Raw genomic sequence first — 6343 nt, 5'->3', positions numbered from 1 at the left:
GTCCTGTCTCTGCTTCCTGCTGGCTTCCCCTCCTCCTTCGCAGAGAATGAGGCTTAGAAAGTCCTTGGCCAGACCAAACATTTGAGCAATAACTAAAAACATCGCTGTTATCAGCACTGTTTCCAGGCCGAAAGTCACAAACACAGCGCTGCACCAGCTACTAAGAAGGAGAAAAAATGACTGCTACTGCTGAACCTAGGACATTAGGATTGGGAGATAATGGGCATATGACAGCACTGGTTTATTAAATAAGATCAAGTCCATAATGGGAAGTATAGCAAATAAAGAAAATAAAGATGACAACAACCCTGGGTTTGGAAGAGATGGTAAAAAAGAAGCTAAAATTGTTCAGCAAATAGAAGGCATTCAAATGTTTATACATAAAAATGTCATTGCTAGTGGCGGCATCCAGTGGCTTTGTGGATAAACTGCAAGGACCAAGATATTCAGGAGTGGTTTGCTCTAGTAGGAAAAGTTTTTCTGCTCCTAGGTCATATTATTGAAGTGTTAAGGGAACACAAGAAGAATAAAAAGTTAAAGATGTTCTCTGCAAGGCAGCCTCTTGTCCAGGACTTCTATACTTCAGAGATGGTGTGTGCAAAGCTACTTTCTACATCAATCTCTACCTAAATTCACAGAATATATAGGAACAGGTTATAAATTTATATTAATGCACTAGACGGAAAATAGTATGGGATAAAAGAGGATGACACATATTTTTACAATATCTCTGACTATGTATAATTATTACAAAGACATGTATTTAATGATTTTAGGGAAATTATTTTATTGAAATAATGCTTTGAACAGCAGTGAGGACAGGAGACATGCCTTTTTAGACATTTAATGCATAGCTTAGTCCATTTGCTATATTTTTTCACTTTCATTACACAATATTTTTTTATATGCTCTCTGTCAGGTTTCATTTTGCTTTTCATAACAACTGAAGTTGCAATTGTATATTGTTCTCTGAGTCTGCATTGCTGATTGTGTGATAGCTAAACATTGACAAGTAACTGTTAATATTTGTAGCTATGATTTTTTTTTCTTCTACTAAAAATTAAATTCCATTGGGTCTTTATCCACAAAAATCTTGGAGAATGGTGGGTTTTTGATGCCTGTGTTTGCCACCAAACACAGTTTGGTGTTGATGTTACAGAAAAGGGTTCTGGTGAGTACAGTTCTGCAAGAAATGGGTGTTTTGGGGTATTTTTTTTTACTTGTCAGACATGCAAAGCTTAACAAGTTGAACAACCTTAGCTATGTGAATGGATGAGCTCTATTGTTATGAGGACTTGTTGCATGATGGAAACTTCCGCATGTTAATTTGAGTGTGGAAAAATAATAGCCAGAGAATGTGTATTACACTGTTGAAGTTAACTGATATTTATAAATAGGTACATGAAGCTTGGCTATTGGGACCATAGAACCCACTTAACACTATAATGGCAAAAGCTTTAGTTTCATTATCTGCAGCTTTAAAACTTCTGTGTACCTCCTAGACTTCTTAGGCACCTCTTGGCCTAAATTAGTGAGCTCCTTCTTGGAATTTGTCTTTGGAACACCTACTTATACATATGCTTATTTTTTAACTCTCTGCACCAGGGTCAGGGACAGAGTTTGTGGTGAAATTTAGGATCACCTCATTGGGGTAGTGATACAGTGAATAATATGATCATAATACTTCACAGATTATAAAAATCTGGTTTAGATGTTTTCCTTGTGAAATTCCCTTCAAGGTCAGCTGTTTGTACAATATTAAGCACCACTTCAGAAATGACATTTTAAAAAACTTTAGAATGTCTTCTTGGTTAGCATCCTAGCAGCTATTTTTAACTACAGTTTCTTTAACACTTCTTAGTATGAACACTGATTGGAACTGATGTTTCCCTCTATTAAGAAAATAATAACAATTAGTAATAGACAAAGTTTACTGGCAGCAAGGCAGTTTTGACAGAAAAGCCTGTGAGCTCCAAGAATTAACTTTTATTTGAAGTTGAAGATCCACTGACCTTGAATTAATCAACCGTATAGAAATGATAACCATGACCAGTGTGTAAACCCTTAATGACATTCAGCTAGGTTAATGGAAAGGCAGGTATTATATACTATAGCACTTCAAAGGCAGTGTTTTCTGTCTACAATCAGATTCAGAGCTCAGAGAAAGCAGGGAGTCCTACCTACCTCATTGTTACAGCAGCTGAGGGAACTGGATTTGTTTAGCCTGGAGAAGGAGGAGCAGATTCCTGTTTGCTGTCTTCAAATATCTCAGAAGGATTGTGAAGAAGACCAAACGAGATGAGTCTCAGAGGTATGCTGTGAAAGGATTCAAAGCATGTTTGCAAATTGCAGCAAATGAAAGTCTAAACGGATGTGAGGAAAACTATTTCCTCGATAGGAGGGAATTACTATTATTGGAGATTTTTCAGAATTTAACTGAGCAGATAATGAGCAACGCAGTCTGACATTGAAGCTATTTTTGCTGGAATCAGAAGTTGGACTGGATGACTTCTAGATGTCTTTTCCAAACTATGTTTTCCTGTGATTCTGTATTCCTTATGGTAGCCTATGTCTCAAAGACCACTGGTTTAGAAATTTCTAACGTGCAGGAGACAAATTACGTTATATATTTTTTGCACTGACTTTCCAGTCTTAATTGTGGTGTTGCTACTACTCTGTGTTATCATGGGCATAGTACAGCTTGTGCATATTTTTTCAGTGATTCGTAGTATTTCTCTCAACTTTATCACAATAAAAGGATGAGTATAACAACCACTGTGCTATAAACCCATACATTCAGTTTTCTTTTAGTTTGGCAAACAAAACAAACTCAGAAACATTATCAGTTCTATGTCTTAATTTTTTTCTGAAATCTGGAATATTGGCAAATCTACTGCATTTTTACTTTTTGGCTTCAGGTATGAAAGCAGTGCAAAGGCCCTAAAATGAATGGAGGTTCACTAAGTAAAATCATTTTGGACTAGGCAGAATACAAATATGACTTGAAATATTCTGAGTTGAATACCTTAACTGCTTTGATGAATTTTCTGATTCGTTATGATGTTGAATTTTGCTTTCGGGAAGAGGAGATGAAACATTTGGGAGCAGATTTAGTGTTCACCAGTAGTAATTCAATAAGCCTGGGAACATCTACTTTGGGTTTGCAACGTTACAAATGGAAAAAATAGCTCATTTTGTTTTGCAGCATATGCCAGTTTAGGAAAGCTTCAGGCTTAACTACCACATTTGTAGAAGCATTTGTAATATCTCTGCTTCTCTAAGACATGGGGCAGTGATCAAAACCAAAGTGTAACTTCTGCTTAATTGACCTTTTAACCTTAAATTACCAGACATCTGGCTGCATGTGTCAATTGAGTGCATTCTAGTAGCAACACAAAAAAGTAATACTGTCCGAAACATCTTAAAACTTTGCCATTTAGCTGTTTATCTGGGGAAGAAGAGGAAGCAGATGATAGAAACAATGCATAAACAATAAATTAGGACTGAGCCATGTGATTGCTTTCTAAGTGTGATTCATGTGATTGCTCTCATAAGCAATGAATTAAGACTGAACCATGTGATTGCTTTCTAAGTGTGATTCATGTGATTGCTTTCATAAGCAATGAATTAAGACTGAACCATGTGATTGCTTTCTAAGTTGTATTCCACTTGGGAGCACAAAGCAAATCACAAGGTTGGGAATTTACAGAGTCACTCAGCTACTCAAGGAAAAAGAGATCAACAGGGTACAGATATTAAAGCAAACCAAAGAAAAAAAAATATGAAATTAATTAATCCAGGTTCCACAATACGTTTTGATTACAGTTTATACTGACAATATACTGTCTGCTTTTCAGAGGCATGTGAAAATCTAGCTTTTCTTCTGATGACTTTACAGTCTAAATTAGCTTTATAAGACTACATAATTGGTGGAGTTCCATAAAGAGGGTTGCTAATTAAATACTTTGTTGGTTGTATGCCCAAAAAGGCCACCACTGTTGCGGTGAAGCTAAACAGGAAAAGCAAGGTATTGCACTGCCTTCAGCATGGTATTTGTGTAGTGTTGTTTCCCATGGACCAGAAAGGTGGAGGATGGATGTATTAAGATGTTAAGGCATAATTTGATTGTGAAGAGTTGCAAATTGTACTTCTCCTCCACTACATCATCAAGTTTGAGAAATTATCTCTTTATCTTGTCAATGAAATGCTTTAGTGACAGCTGTGAAGTGACTGCTGATATTGCAACATTAGAATTAGAAACATTATGTTCAGAGATACTACTATTATCAGAAGCAAAATATAGTTTATTTTATAAACTGCTTTTTTCAAACAAAGAATTCTCAAAACAATCAAATATTTAATGTGATAGCACTGCAAAGCAACTAAACATGAACCACCACTCTTTGCAGTAACTGTCTGGTCACCAAGATATTTCACTTGCAGCTTCAGACCTGCACATAGAAGTTATTTTGCTTATTTAGCCCATATGCAAACAGGTATTGCATGGACTCTCTACCACTTCATTAAAGGGGAGTGAACATATCCTGTCAAGTTATTCTGGATTCTCTGACCAAGTAAGAAAATAAGATTAACTGGTATAAAAGATATCTAAAGGCAAAGTTTTTCTACTTGTATATCTACAGCAGTCTTGATTGAACCTGAGACATAAATAAGAAGACTTTTTGTCAGTGATGGTCTCAATACTTGAATTAGTTCTGGCATCTGATTAAATAGAGCTATTAATTTTTAGGAATCCAGGAAATCCAGAATAATGTGTTCATCTCATAGTCACATAAATCATATAATGAAATGAATGGTTCAGTGAAATAAGATGAAATGCTAACCTGTTCTTTTTTACTGATATAACTCAAACACCTATATATTGTGTGACAAGCTATCAGAGATTCAGTTTTCTTCTCTCTCTCTGCTCTGAAGATTTTCCTTGCAAAGACTGTTTGTGACTGTTGCATGCAAATATAAGTGTTGCCACATACAATCTAACATTCCCCATGCTGGCTGTAAAAAATTAACAGCAGTTATTGATGCTATTAATTGAACTAATGAGACATAATAAAAAAGAAGTAATCATAACTTCAATATTAAAAGATAAAAGTTCTACTTTGAAAAGTACATACCAGGTAAGATGCTTTAGCTACTATTTTCTGGATCACGGTTGAGCTAAGCAATACAACATTTGTGTGACAAGTGACCTGTTGTGAGCACTCATGTATGTACTTTAATCCTGATGCTATAACCTGTCAGAGTGTACTTGTAGAGTGAGAGTCTCAACTAAGACCGAACTCTTGGCTCCCTGAGCTGGCAATACACAGGTGATCACTTTCCTCTACTTAAAGGTGACAGATGAAAAGCTTTAGAGTGTAATACGTTGCTTAATTTTGCTTTCATAAATTAATGACAAATAGCTTTCATCTTTCAATATAGTTGTAGTCATAACATAAAGTAGAAATATGTCCTCACTCTTACAGCCTAGTTTGACTGTTTTTTCACAAAGCTATGAAGTGGACAAAACAGCTGTTTTGTAACATGTTCATATGCCTCTTCTACTTTTTAATATTTGCATGCTTATTTAAAGAACTTCTGGAGAAAGATTAGATCCATTTTTATGTCAGTCAAATAGAGTAAGATAGCCTTCTGTAGTCCATTAAGGCAAGAGCCATCTAACATGTAAAGGAAACACAGCAGCAGAGAACAGCAAGATGGACTAGTCAGTGATGATAGCATGACCAATTTATGAAATAGAAATACATGGTCAGCTTCACATTTAAAAGCAATATGTAACAGTCATTAACTTCATATTTGTGCTAAAGAATCTATGGTGCAACGCCTGAAGATGTGTATGACTGAATTCTAGAATTATATTAGCTTTTGTTAGTAAAAGAGTGTTTAGTTTTTTAAGGAAATTCTTTTTCAAACAGAAGCTTAAAAAGAAAAATATTTTTTTTTCTCCTGCCCAAAATTATTTTTCTGCCATTGGTGGCTAATTTGAAGAGACAACATGGGGCAAATAAAAAAAAATTATTCAACTAGAGTTGGGAGGTAGAGTGTGTGTGTGCTCATGGCCCAGCAGACTAAATCTGGTCAAAGGTGAAAAAAATTCATACCTCATGCAGTTGACATGTCGAAGTCTCAACACTAAATAGTTTGATCTACTAATTAACTACTATTGTGCCATGTTATTTGTTGCTGTAGATCTCTAGTACACAAAACCTGTTTTCCTGGTTTAAAGGATGATAGGTGCTCTGCTAAGCCTTACTTCTTTTTGCTATTTACATTTGCTATATTATTCTTAGAAAACACACATTATGTCTAATTTCTCAGAGGG

This window comes from Neopsephotus bourkii, unplaced genomic scaffold, assembly GCF_033783945.1.
Source record: "Neopsephotus bourkii isolate Nb327-2 ecotype Australia unplaced genomic scaffold, CSIRO-AGI_Nbou_v1 NB_272, whole genome shotgun sequence".
NCBI lineage: Eukaryota > Metazoa > Chordata > Aves > Psittaciformes > Psittacidae > Neopsephotus > Neopsephotus bourkii.
This window is presented reverse-complemented; position numbering follows the sequence as displayed.